This window comes from Cupressus sempervirens, chromosome 7 (genome assembly GCF_028749045.1).
Source record: "Cupressus sempervirens isolate cs-2001-9-10 chromosome 7, ASM2874904v1, whole genome shotgun sequence".
NCBI classification, from domain to species: domain Eukaryota; kingdom Viridiplantae; phylum Streptophyta; class Pinopsida; order Cupressales; family Cupressaceae; genus Cupressus; species Cupressus sempervirens.
In genome coordinates this window covers 30,285,786-30,300,095 of record NC_143124.1, presented here as the reverse complement: position 1 = coordinate 30,300,095, position 14,310 = coordinate 30,285,786, and positions in this window count along the sequence as shown.

Below are 14,310 nucleotides of genomic sequence, written 5' to 3'. Positions count from 1 at the left end.
GTAGAGTTGTTGGACGCATATGCTTTGTAAGTCGTCCCGTGAGTTTATTTTATTATCCCACATGCATAGGTAGTATTACTTTTCTAGATCGTACCCAGTATATAAGAATAGGTTGAGGCCCTTGATGGGCACGGACGAATTTATTGTATTGAGCTTGCTCAAAGGAGGTTACCCCCTCGAAGTGGCCTGCGATCAGTAGATTTATTCTGAGTTCTGCTATCACTTTGTATTCTGTTATTTCGAGCATTCTCACGATATTGCTATAAGGAGGTTCTTCTCACCCAAGGGTTGCCCTTGGGCCCTTGTCTCTGACATTTGGGTATTCCGAACCCTAGATGCCCTTTTGTGGCTAGCCTGAGACATTTCAACATATTTTTTGGTTTTATAGATGGACCCAATAGTATTGGCATTGGATTCATGACTTTTTCAAGCCTTTTCATCCGAAAACCTTTTCTTGGCATATGATCCTACTAGGGGATTTGGCCAAGCTCCCCTATAAATACTCTCAAATTTGACATGCTTTAGAATGGAGATCTTATTTACTATATGGAAGGACAAAAATGTTGTTGTGTTCCTCATGGATCTCTTGACATAAATGGTGCTATGTATATTTTTTCTTGTGTGTGCAATAATGTGATGATGTAGATTCAAGTACAAATTGATAAAGTGGCTTTGGAGATGGCTGACTTGTAGGAGCTCTTAGCTCATTGAGGGAAAGCTCCTTGCATAGTTTCCAAGGTACCACCTGATGCTAATTCTAGAGATCACATACTCCCTTATGGTCGTCAGTGTGGTCGTAGCTCTTTGGACTGTTGATCTCTCATCCCCAGATCGTATCCTCCTCACCGCTTGCCTAGTGGTGGTTTTGGAGGTCGTTGGTCCTTAGTTTCCCCTCCCCTGAGGTATGATTCTAGTTGCTCTCTGATGGCTCCCCCTATTGCTCCTGCTCCTACATGGCCTTCTGCCCATCTAGATCCTAAGTGGTCCTTCCTCTTGCTGGACTTGGTGATCTTGCCTCCTAGACCAAAGGAAGATAAAGATAAAGAGAAGAATGATGATCTTGCAGATGGGTGGGCTCCTCTCGAGCCTTCCACCTATTAGAAATAGATAATATTGAGAGTGGGAGTGAATTAGTATTCTATAAACTTTTTCCCACAACTGGATATTATTAATTACTTTACAACATGCATATGAAAGTAAACCACTAATGATGAATAGCAAATAAAACCATACACAGAGAGAACTCATAACACCATTATTTGTTAACTAGAGAAACCCTAGCCAAGGGAAAACCTTGGTGGAGATGGAACCAACAGAATGATTCACTAAACAAAAGAATCATGTTAAGGATATTGACCCTATTAGAAGTTTATGAATTACATATAGTGTCTCGGTCCTTCTTAGAGGACTAGGCCCTATTAAAAGCCTCAACCCTATTAGGAGTTGGTATTACAATTATAATGGTATGCAAGGAGACCCCACAACCCTAACATGCACTTTATACAATATAGTGCCTTTATACGAATGAGATAGATACAAAAAACCTCTTTATCATTGACTTTCATACTTCACATAACTTAATCTAACATTAGAATTTGCATCACAAATCTCTCATATAACGTTGCATGTCATAAGCATAGTTTGCATATACATCATATACTTCGCATTCTTAGATATATCATATATCGCACACCACAATACTTCGCATAAAGTGACTCTTTACTTATACTAATTCATTTCACAAAACTCTTCTGTAGTCAGCTTGATGCAATCACACATTACACTAATCTAGGATAAACATCTAGGATGTCATCATTATAAAGATAAGTAATTATTTTGTGGCTGAAATAATTCCTTAGGACCTTATACCTTTGTTTTTGCTATACTTCGTTCTATTGTGCACACTGCCTTTACTACTATTTAGCATGTGAATTTGTTCATATTGACCTGCGCACTTAGGTATGTCATCATGACACACTGATATACCTTCTCTTTAGTTTGCACATGCCAAATATCTCTGTAGCCTTCACTATACCAAAAATAATCTATGTGCTGCCAATGAAACTATCTAACACTTAGACAATTTCCTATTTTTGACTATAGAATCTTCAACAATATATTTTATCATTACATCCTAAAATATATGTTTCCATAAATGACAATGCTAACTCATCTTACCTAACCATATTTCCAAAAATCTCTCCCTTTGGCATTGATGGCAACATATAGGAAAATTGACTAAGTCCCAAAAATGTTATACAAAGCAACAGTAAGCACAAAAAACATTAGCCTTCAAAACTTCAAAATTTTATTCAATATTTGGATCATTACATATTATATTACCATATTTCCTTATCTATCATTTTACAATTATTTTCTATAAACATAGCTAAGCTCCCCTTACATATATAGACATCATCATCTTATACAATTTTCTGACATTCTTCGCCCCCTTTGACATCAACAACAAAGGTTTCAAAATCTGCTTACATGTCAAAAATATATTCCATTACCTCTTCTTAGGTTGATAAGCAAGACATATAATCACCAAAACTAACTGCAAGGTTCTTCATATTCTTTTCCCATGAGTCCTTGACTCCTTCTGAAATGCTGAGAAAAGCACACAAACCATAAGATGCTATCTCTACTACATTTAGATCTGAGTATACAAAACTATCAAAAGATGTGTTAACTGACAGACATTCCTCTAATTGACACTCACTTGTGCTTCATTTTACTGATATTTTTTCTCAGGAGTGAGAACATCTTGGTTATCCTTGACTTTTTGTCTTCAATGAGACTTATCTCATCATACACTTTGTTAACCTATGCTTCAACTGCTTCAATTTGCACACCATATTGACTAAGTTGACTTTCCAATGCTTCTACTTTCGTGCATTTATCCTCAAGCTCTCTATCATTGCCTTTTTTAAAGCTAAAATACATCACACACTTCACATGCAAAGCTTTTCCTTCAAGCTCACACTTCCTTAATGACTTGATACAAGTATCAAGAGTCAATAAGTCATTCCTAATGTTTTGACAAATAGTGTCAAACATATGTGCATCATGCTTGGCTTGAGCTTGCATTATTGCAACCTCTAAAAAACTTGTGAATTTAGCATTAAATGCTTGAATCATATCTTTTGCTCTGTCCTCAGGGTTAGGATCAAGTGATTTTATAGTTATTATTCCCTACAACTTGTCAGTAACTTCTATGAGAGTCTTCTACAAACTCTTTACCTATTTGTTTTTTACTAATTATTTTTCTGAGGGATGATTTTAGTTCTGATTGATCATTATCATTTGAACCTATAAGAGTAGCTAGGGTGAGAGATGTGCTGCCCTAGGTGCACTTGACTTCTCATCCTTTTCTGCCTTCTTCTTCCTCTAACATTCCTCATCCTCTTTCCTTTTCTCATCTTCTTTTCTTCTAATCTCTTTGTCCTTTTTCTTCTTTTCCTCTTCTTCTTCCTTCTTCTTCTTCTTTCTTCTTCTTCTCTTCTTCTTCTACTTCTTATCTTCTTCTACCTTCTTCTTCTTCTTCTTCATTCTTTTTCTTTTCTACTTCTTCTTTACTCTTCTTGTCTTCCTCTTCCTTTCTTCTCTTCTCTTCTCCTCCTCATCTAAATTGGATTAATTAGTCATACTGTTGTTAGTCTTAAAATGATTTTGATATTTCAGTGCCATCACACTTAATCATTTTCTACATTAGAGCCGAGCACACTATGTATGCCAAGCCACAACATGAGCTGAGTCAAGAAATCAAACAGGTGTCGAGTGGTCTTCAGGTGCCGAACAACCTTCAGGTGTTGAGTAAATATTAGGTGCCGAGTGAAGATCAAGTGCCGAATGACTTTAGGTGCCAAGCATGATACAAGTGCCAAGTGATATTTGAGTGCCGAGTTACAGACTATGCCGAGCAATACATAAATGCAACAGGAGCTGAGTAAGCCAGTTTGTTATAAGTGTCGAGCATCAAGAATCAGTAAGTGCCGAGTAACATAGAATACACATATGAGTTTGTAACCTCACTAATTCAGATGTAAACCATTTTCATGGCTGACATATGACGAATCTGGAAGGATTAAAATATTTAGATCAAATCTTTTGTATTTCCTATGCAATCTACATGCAGCCAATAAGAAAAATTGAGAAGGCATGCAACCAATAATAAAAGTGCAAGGAATGAGCGAGAAACAGAGATTCAATATGAATCATAGATCCACATCTAACCCTAAGTCTTCGAATGTCTTTATAAAGAAGACTAAATCTCATTGTATATGTGAATGGACGAAGGTGTGTAAGGGAAACTATTTTTTAGAGTGAAGAATATCAGATCTTAGAGGATTAAGATCAGAGAAAGCAAATCAAGTGCCTATATTCAGCAATCAAAGGATTGTAAGCTATTAGGTCTCTAGCAATTGTATTAGAAAGGAAATCTATGGTGATAGTTTAGCTTAACAGCTATTTTGTAAATCCTTTAATAGGGTAACACTTCATGTAAAGTGTTTGTAAATCCTTTAACCAGGGCACTATTGATACAGTGTAAAGCCTTTAACAGGGCAGACCGTCAGAAGTGGTTAAACATTATTGCTACACTAATTTTGTGGGTATCATCCCAACCCCAGTTTTACCTTCTTATTTCTGGAGGGTTTCTGGGTTACCAAAATTTCAAGTGTTATGTGGTGATGCACATGTGTTTTTCATAATTGCTTAATGTTGATATGCATGCATGTACATTTCAATATTATGTTATTAAGGATTTGTGAAAAATAGGTTAAAAGCTAGTAGTTGTGATTCACCCCCCCCACTCTCAGAAGCATTCTTTCCATGATCATTGAAAGGATCTTTTGTGATGTTAATTGTTACACTTGTAGTGCCAATTTCTATTGTATCTTTTCCAATGGAGACCTGTGAAGATAGATCTACCATTTGAGTGTCCTTGGCTTCTACTACTACTGATGGTGGAGTACTTTGTTCAATAGATACAAGGCTTGCTTCCCCTAACTTCACACTCACTCCCATTGGTATGAAAGTCATATATTTGACTTAGCTTTTTCAGTCTCATTTTTTACTTCTTCATAATTTCCTCTCAATAAAATAATGTGTCTTCTTTTATTCCTTAGCAAGGGCTCAATTCACTTCAATATATCTTACAAGTCTTCATCATTATTAACTTCACAAAGTTTCTTGATAATGCTTTCTTTGATTTTCTTATCCTCGCCAATGACTTTTCTTCTTCTATTAATCAATCTATCATACAAATCCTCTAGAATGTATCTCTAAACATCTTTAAACCGTTATTCTTAAGAATAATATTTTTGATTATTGCATTCTCTAACTAGATTCTATCCATGTCATAAAACTTATTCAAATGAATAAATTATTATCATTTATGATTTGCATGTTGAAGTTTTCTACCTTTAGCTTCCAAGGCTTCTTTTCTATGGTTGTCCTTGCTTCACCAAATACTTTTTTAGTAGGTCTATCTTCTTCGTCAGATTTATCATATTCATTTGATTCAACCATTTGTAGTGTCTTTCTCCTCTTTCTAGGGCCACTTGATAATTGCTTGGTCCTTTTCTTACTAGATGACTCAACCTCTAGTTTAACCTTGGTCAGTCTTTCAAACTATCTCTTGGCTGGAGGAGTAGATGATTTTTCTTCAATAATCTATACCTCCTCTTCATCAGACTTCTTCAAGGGTTGTACAATGGTAGGTTGTACTTGAGAAACTATGACATAGGGGGTAGTAGATATTTGCAAAGATCCTACTACTATCACTCTCTCTAAAGGTGTTGCTATGACAATAGGAGTAGCTGCCAATACCTTAGTTAGTCCACTAGCCTTCATTTCCAAGGCTATACCCTTAATTTCATCAAATTCCTATCTTGTCATTCTTGATTCTTTGAGAATTGATACTATCTACTTCTCAACATTCTTCTTGATCTCTTTGTTGTAGAGATTTCTCTCTACTTCTCTAATCTTTTCTACAAAAGTTCCACATGTAGGAGTATCCTTGTCTTCCTAAGACTTGAGTATGATCTTTGCATACCCTTCAATTATTTCCTCACTCAATTCATAACCCATGGGGTCTATGAGCTTAACTCTTGGTACAATTTCCTCCATTCAAGTAATACATGAAAGTAAAACACAAAGAAATAAAGAATAGATAATACAATGTTTTTAAGGAACCCCTAACCAAGGGAAAACCCTAGTAGGAATGGTACCCACAACTATGGAATAATCTAAAAATACTTTGTTAGGAGTTTTTTACTCTATTAGGAGTCATTACATACATCTAATAAATTAGTTCTTCTTAGATGACTTGACTTTATTAGAGATCTCAAATGTACTAGGAGTTGTACCACAATTAAATTTTCATTCTTTATGAGGATTTAATATCCAATTAGAAAGAGTATTAGTTACAATACCAAAAATGATTGTACTAACATTACAATGTCTAATTAGTCTACAATGTTAGCTCGCATTTTCTCTAATCTAGAATTAAAATTTTCATATAGCCATCAAAATAATACCATAATATCATCATATAATATCAATTTCTCATATCCCATACTCAGATGCAAAATTTGACTTCGCTTAATACCTTTCTCAAATAGATATTGTAGTCATCTTACCAAAAATCTTCACAAAACATGTTTCATACTATCCAAAAATAATTATTAAGAAATTTTATCCAAGTGTTAACATCTAGGATATCGTCACTACAATACCAAATAATTAAATTGAAAAAATAAATTCAATTCCTTAGGACAATTTGCTCAATCTCAATTGTGACCAGTTATAACCTTCTTCAACCCAATATTTGTGTCAACCATAATCTAACCATAGGAAAATATATCTAGAGAATATATGAACCTTATACTATCATTTCCCAAAATTGTGGCCATTATTGATTAGTATATTGTGTTTATTAGCAAAAACAAGTTGATTGTTCAATATTTTCTTGCTTAATACTTAGAAATTTTTTATGTATGAAAGTAACCATAATTGATTATTGAATTCAAGCATCATAATAAAAATGACTTAGTTTTCATCTATGATAAAATTTATGCCTTTGAACTACTAATCACTTGCCAATAATCTCCTCCTTTGGCATTGATGACAACACATAGTGAAAAATGACTAAGGGTCAATGCCAAATCAAAACTTACTAAAATATATATATCTATAACAATAATCCCCCTTTATATCACTGTTATGTGATTTCTTGTTTTTAATTTCTTCTGCTCCTTTGACATGAATGGAAAATTTGAGAACAAAAATAATATGTACAAATCAAAATTCTCCAACCAATATACATTGTATTCTACATAAATCTTAGTGCATCCGCAAAATTCACCTTAGGGGATACAAAACCTATATCCCAAGATTTCTTTAGGTTATCTACTATGTAACTCAATCCACATAGTGCATAGGCTTCTATCGCAGTTGCTTGAAAATTTGTAGGTCTAAATAGTGCATATGACTTCCTAGAAGACTCCAATATATGTAACTCTTTCTACATTATCTCCAACTTAGGTGTCAATAAACTTCACAAAATGGAAAAAGTATGGATAAATTTATCCCTTTCTTTCTCTAAAATACTTATCTTATCTATTATTCTACTTACACCTTTATCAAAAATCTATTAATTTTTTCTTAGATTTCATACAAAAGTCTTGCAATCTTCCCTAAGTTCACTTCTTCCTCCCTAATGAACTTATCTACAACATATGCATTCTTAGAAGACCTTACACAAATAACATTCTTGGCATACTTTATGTCTTCCCAGTTTGAGCTCCTAAGTGAATGGTAATCTAATGCAAAATATTGAAAGTCAAGTCTATATTGCACTTAGGATGGCATTTCTCCTCATCTACCCCTATAAGCATACCCATACAAGAAATGGAGCAAGTCAAGAACTATCAGTCAGCTAGGTGATTCTAGGATGGGTGGGCAATTGTCAAGCTTTTCCTAGGATGGGAAGAAATCTAAATGAGCTCTATCAATACATCTATACATGCTCAGACCTTGCTTGAAGTGAAGAACCAATTTTGTCTACATCAAAGGAAAAGATTACATGAAGATCTAGAGCTAGAGTGATGAAGAAGCAACCAGTTGAATGAAGAGATCATGGAAAGCATAGAGAAAAATTGGTGATCCATTTTAGGTCATTGATGTGATTAGAGAAATGGTCTAGATCAAATTGTGATTAGCCATGTTAGGAGGAAGAAAAGTCAAAGATCATATAATTAAGGATTTGTGTGATTAAACATTGAAGAGTTAAATCTCTAGTCATAAAGATCCACATGGCAGTAGACCCACAAAAAACTGAATGAAGTGGTTAAACGATTGAATCCAATGGCCCCCACTTTACTGCTTTAGCTAGATTCAAACTCTTTGATCTTTATGACATAGTAGGAGCCATATATCTCCTTCCACCTAGTAAGTTGTGGGCCCATATCATCAATTCATTTTGATTGTCCAACAAAGCTAAGATCAATGACTCCAAATAAATTTTGGGCTAATTTTTGGCAACAATAATCTTGTATTCACATATTCTCAGAAAGAGGACATGTAGCATACTTGACATAACATCTGATATGACACCGACATCCTTAACAAGTGTTACAAACCATTTGATCAACAAAGATCAAATGGCCCTAGTCATGTTTCGGGCCTAAATGTTGAAGGACAATTTTTTTTTGAGAAAGTCTCTGAAATAATGACACTTGTCCACACTCAAATCCATTTTGGGCCAGAAATTAAAAGGATCACAATTGACTTGAAAATTAATCTGAAGTTACGACCAAGGAAGTGAATGTAAGTTCATAAAGGATTTTATGATAAGGTTTTATGTCTCCTAAACTTATGCCTAGAAAGGAAGGTGTATGAGCAAAAGTGCAACTTAAGGGTGGTCATGATGTTACATCCAAAGAGGAAAGTGCAAAGGCATATATATCCATGGAAAGTTAAGCATAACATCATATGGCCAAATATGAAGACTTCCAGAGTTAAGCTTTACTGCCAAGTGACTATGCAAGAGGCTTCATATGTCAAAATATTGCACAACTACAATCCAAAGCTATTAGAGATGAGAAGCACCAAGATAATGCCATGTGGAAATAACATGGCAAAGTGCCCAAGTGTAATTTGACAAAGCTGGTGATAGGGATCTGATGACCAATCATAGAAGGTCATGTGTGAAGAAAGTCAACTAGGGTTTGACTAAGCTTGGAAAGGGCCTAATTTTTATTCAAATATATGAGTATTTTATATCAACAAAAAGAGGAAAGATGAGAGATGCTTTGTAGCAACAATAAGATGAGATTTTAGGTGGCCACTTGTCATGAACATATCAGATATGAGATTCCTCATTCTTCTATATCTTCTCCTCTTTCTCATTGTAGAGGGGTTGGTTCCATTCTATTGAGAAGAGCTAGAAATATCCTTATTCTAGGTATCATGGAGCTAAAGAACACAACTAATGAAATGAAGGCCTATATAGCTAAATTTATAATTTCAAAGAAGAAGTGATGCTCTATCAAAAGTGTTACATTTGCCTTGCAAGATGTGATAAGTGTCACCCCTTCTTCCCCTCTCTTTTTTTGGTATTTTGGCCATATTTGGCATTTTCCTCATATTGATCAGTCAATAATATTTTTAGTACATATATATGCTCAGTGTGGTAATCATGAAATGCAACTGGCCAGTTCTAAAGAGCCTATAAATGTAACTTTTTGAGAAGTAAATAAGATGGGCAGTTTTCTGTGCAATCTTCCCCCAGTAGCTGGGACTATTGAGTGAGACTCAAAGTTGTAGAGGGAGGGTTTATTGATGAAAAAGGGTTGGGAATTGTTTGAGTCTTGAGAGCTTATTGGGATAAGAAGTTCTCATGACTCATTGTCACTTTGATTCTTTCATTGTCACCTTACTATCAAGCTAGGCCTATTAGTTTGTTTGAGGATTGAAATATGAGCTAGTTGGGAAGTCATTGATAGTGGTTTTCACATAGATTATGATCCATTTATTTTGGTAATTATTTCATTTTTCATTGTGTTTTCATTTAGTTAGTTTAGATACATGTAGAAGTAGATAGTAGTTTTGAGATAGTCCTAAAATTTGCCTAAGTATCCTATAGTTATAGGTTACTTGGTTCTTCCTCTATTTTTCTCGAGTTAAGAGCACACCTTTAAGTTATTTGTAGGACTAGAATAGATTGGAAATCATTCTAGAGGGGATTTTTACCCTTAAAATTAAGGGGTGTTCGATACAGCACCTACCTAGATCCATTCTTCTTGTATGAGTTTGATTTTTAAGTTTTGGGCAAAGAATTGAGGCTAAGACTTTTCAAGAAAAGGACAATCTGTTATCCAACAAACATACATCTCATTTCCTTCCTATACACATTCTTTTATATCCTGATGTGTTCACTATTCAAAGTAACATCATTTTATATTGAAGCACATACCTTGCCATATTTTTTTGCAATATAATATTTCTTTATTTTTTCCTTGGTTAATTATTCAAGTGAATAAAAGTGTTCCTTAAAATCATTGAGAACTATTTCTAAATTTTATATAGCATTTCCTTGGAAATTTAATTGAATGGGAAATGCTTTGTTCACCCAAGCTCTACTATAAACTCTTGCATTTTTTTCTATTTTCTTCTTAGACCTCTCGTTTTCCTTAGAAAATACAAACATTGATATTTTCACCTATAAATTTTCATAATATGATTCCAAGTCATCATCCTTGTCCATAATTTTAAAGGATTTTATCAATCAACTTGTCAAAAATGCCACTATCCCAGACGAGGCAGGTGTCTCTATGAAATTCTCAACTTTTCATATTACCACCTCTAAACTCACAATGATGTTATCCTTGTCAATAAGATTAACATGGATAACTATGACTTGTGGGGAATGGTTTGATAATGGAGTAATACTCCACTCAATGGGATTGATTATGATAGTGAAGATTTACCTTCAATAATCACCCTTCTGATTTCATCTTCCATCAAGATGCTTTTCTTTCTATTTTTCTTGTTCCTCTTCTTTAGTGATCTCATCTTCTTTATCTCTAGCCTCAAGAATTATATCTTCTCATTGGAGATGTAATTTATGATGAAATCCTATTTTTCTATTTCCTTTTCTTCCTACAATGGACCCTAAGTAATAGGTTTCCCAATAACAAAGATGCATGGTTCTTGCATAGTAAAAACTATTTAACATCCTTTAATTCCTCAAGTAGATTTATTACCTTCTCTTTGATAGATATTCCTATAGGTTTAGGTGTAGGAATACCTTGTAATCAATTTGACTAAGTACATTTTCTATGGCTTTCTATATTTCCTTAGGATCTCTTCATACAAGATTACCATAATCTTCACAATCCTTATTTGGGTTCTCATCTTACTTCTAGCTTTACCCAAATGTTCCTTCATCTCATCAACATTAAATAAAGCATAGATTATGAATATTTTTTTCTCTTATCATTGATCTTCCTAAAGTTGATTATCTCCTCATTTTTTTTCTATCACATGGATCATTAGATATGATACCTTAAGCTCTAATAGATTTCTCTTAAAATTCAACAAATATGTTAAAACATAATATTTGACTAACTTTTGATAAGGTTCTTTATATCTAGTATATTAGTTTTCCAACTAATCAATCTCGCCTTCTTTCTCTATCCTACTCACAAGATTATTCACGTCAAGTTCCTCCTTTTGCTTATCATTTTTTTTTTCTCCTTTAGAATTGTCTTCTTAACTAGAAATAGTTTTTCTTTGGGTTTATATGATGCCTTGGGTTTCTTAGGAATTGAGCCTTATGCCTTTCATTTTTCCTTGTTATCTTTGTTGGGGTAGGCTCACTAGGCTTCTCTTCCTTAATAGGTAGTGTGATCCTAGTAGGTTTTCATGTAGCTCTTTTAAGTGTTGGTGTAACCTAAGTTTAAGTGACTACTACAAATGGTATATCTAGTACCTCTAGTGGTTTCACATCTTTTATGATTTCTTCTTCTATGTTCTTTTTTCTTGTTCCACCAAGTTGTGCTCTCTTATCATCTTCAATATCTTTCCTAAGTTTGATAATCTACTCTTTAGTGATTCCTTCCTTCTCATCTATCTTATCAATTATCTTTTCAACTTTTCTCTTCCATGAAACTTTGTACAACTCCTCTCTAACCTGACTATATTTTTCCTTATAGGTTCCCCATATCTCAACATTAAAATCTTTAGCTGATGCTAAAGTCACTTTTGCATATTTATTAATCATTTCATACTCTACTTCATAGCCCATGAGATGAAATCATTAAATTTTAGGCTCAACCACCTCCATGTTAGCATAATTTGTTTTAACTATGAAACATATAGAATGTGCACACTTGTCTATAATTTTCTTTCATATCATCCCTCTCTATTTAATTTACCTTTGAAATCCCTTAAACAACCAAATAGGTCACTGTTAATACCATTTATGTGTTACATGATGCAATTTTTAATGATCAAGATTGATGTGGTAACATCATCCTTCTATGCATGTGGATGTATATTAGAAAATATGTTAATGATATGAATGAATATATGCAACATTAGTGATCAAAATCTAAAGGAATGTGACTTATCATGCTTAATTCTCCTTATTTTCTCAATAAGATTGAAATGTCCCTTTACTGATTTTATATGAAATTTCAAGCCTCAAATCAGATCTTTAAAATCAAACACCCAATATTTCAAAAATCCACCAATTTCTCAATAAACCCCAAATTAGGTATGCTAGAAATAGTGCCAAAAGCTTCACAGCTTCACCTATTATTAATAAATTTGAAAGTGAACATTTTTAAAGAAATTTGAGCAGCATAACAGCCTATCAAATGATATTTCCAGATCTGTATAACATGCACACAATAGCTCCCAAACAGAGGACAAAAACAATGCTCATCGGGCTCCCGAGAATAGCACAAAATAGCCCGAAATCACCACAAAAACTTAATAATCTATCATAGAAGTATAATCATATCCAAATACGTGTATTCAAATCTATTTTAACATTTAAAAGTCTGATATACAGCAGCAACCCAAACTGATATGAAATACTCAACCGAAAACACCAAACTCTTACAAAAAACACACCCGAAAAACCCACAAATCTGCACTGTTCAGCACAAAGGAAAACTCTGCATGAGCATGCACATGAAATGGATTCAAACTCATGTCCTCACCCTTCCTAAAAACCTACAAAATCCCATTCTTGGGTCTCCTTCTTCACAGGTTTGGCAGCCTCTGAAGAACAACAAAGCATTGCGCAAAAATCAAGTTTTGGAATGAGCCCAAAATGCCTCCAAACTCCTTAAAAGAGGGAATAACCCTAACTCACGTCCAAGAGGGGTTAATAAAACATATTTTAATAATAATTTTCATTTATTAGTCCATTAGCTTCCAAAGATTATCCCCTTTTTCTGAAACTTCACCTTTTTGGGCCTGCCTGCCTTAGCAAAGATTATTATTTTTAATTATTTGAAAAGGGGACATGACAAGTCCTCCCCTCTCAAATATTGCTTGTCCTCAAGAAATGGCTGAAAAATAAACCAATCAATCCACCTGGATCCCAAATGTAGTCATGAACTATACTATTGTCAATTAACACAAGCTCCTACAATATCCTCTGCAATATAACCAAGAGGAATCCATAATCAAGCTGACAATTACTGCTCAACCAAACTCCAAAGTCACAACTTCCACAGTTAGAAACCCACTAGACACAAACTCTTAGAACATCAAAACCCAAGTAAAGTGTACAAATCAAACTATCAACACAGTAAATACCATCAACGCATTCCACTAGCCTATAAGGAATGTACAATCCAACTCTGCAACAATGGTGAATGCTCCCGAATGAAATTGTACCAAGTATGGAGAATCCACACACTGTACAACTCTTACAGTCAACAAAACTTTGTAGATCACTGATCACTGTCTCGTAACCATAACTCCCATGCACCCCTAATGGTGAAAAGCCATCACAAGATAAATAGCAAGAATTGGAACCCAAACCAAATTTTCCTGCCATCAACTCCTCAACACAAGGATCAAATGCTAACTGATGTACATACCTTGCAATATAATGTTGATAAAAAAAACCAACCTTAGTCAACAGCTCACCATGAACAAGTGATACAACCCACTATGACTGATCACCAGCTAAGTCAGGAGATGTCATAGCCAAAGGAGTAGAATCAATAACAACACCCGCTGAAACATTACTCTGAAACTCCTGCTCTAAGTCATGTATTATCA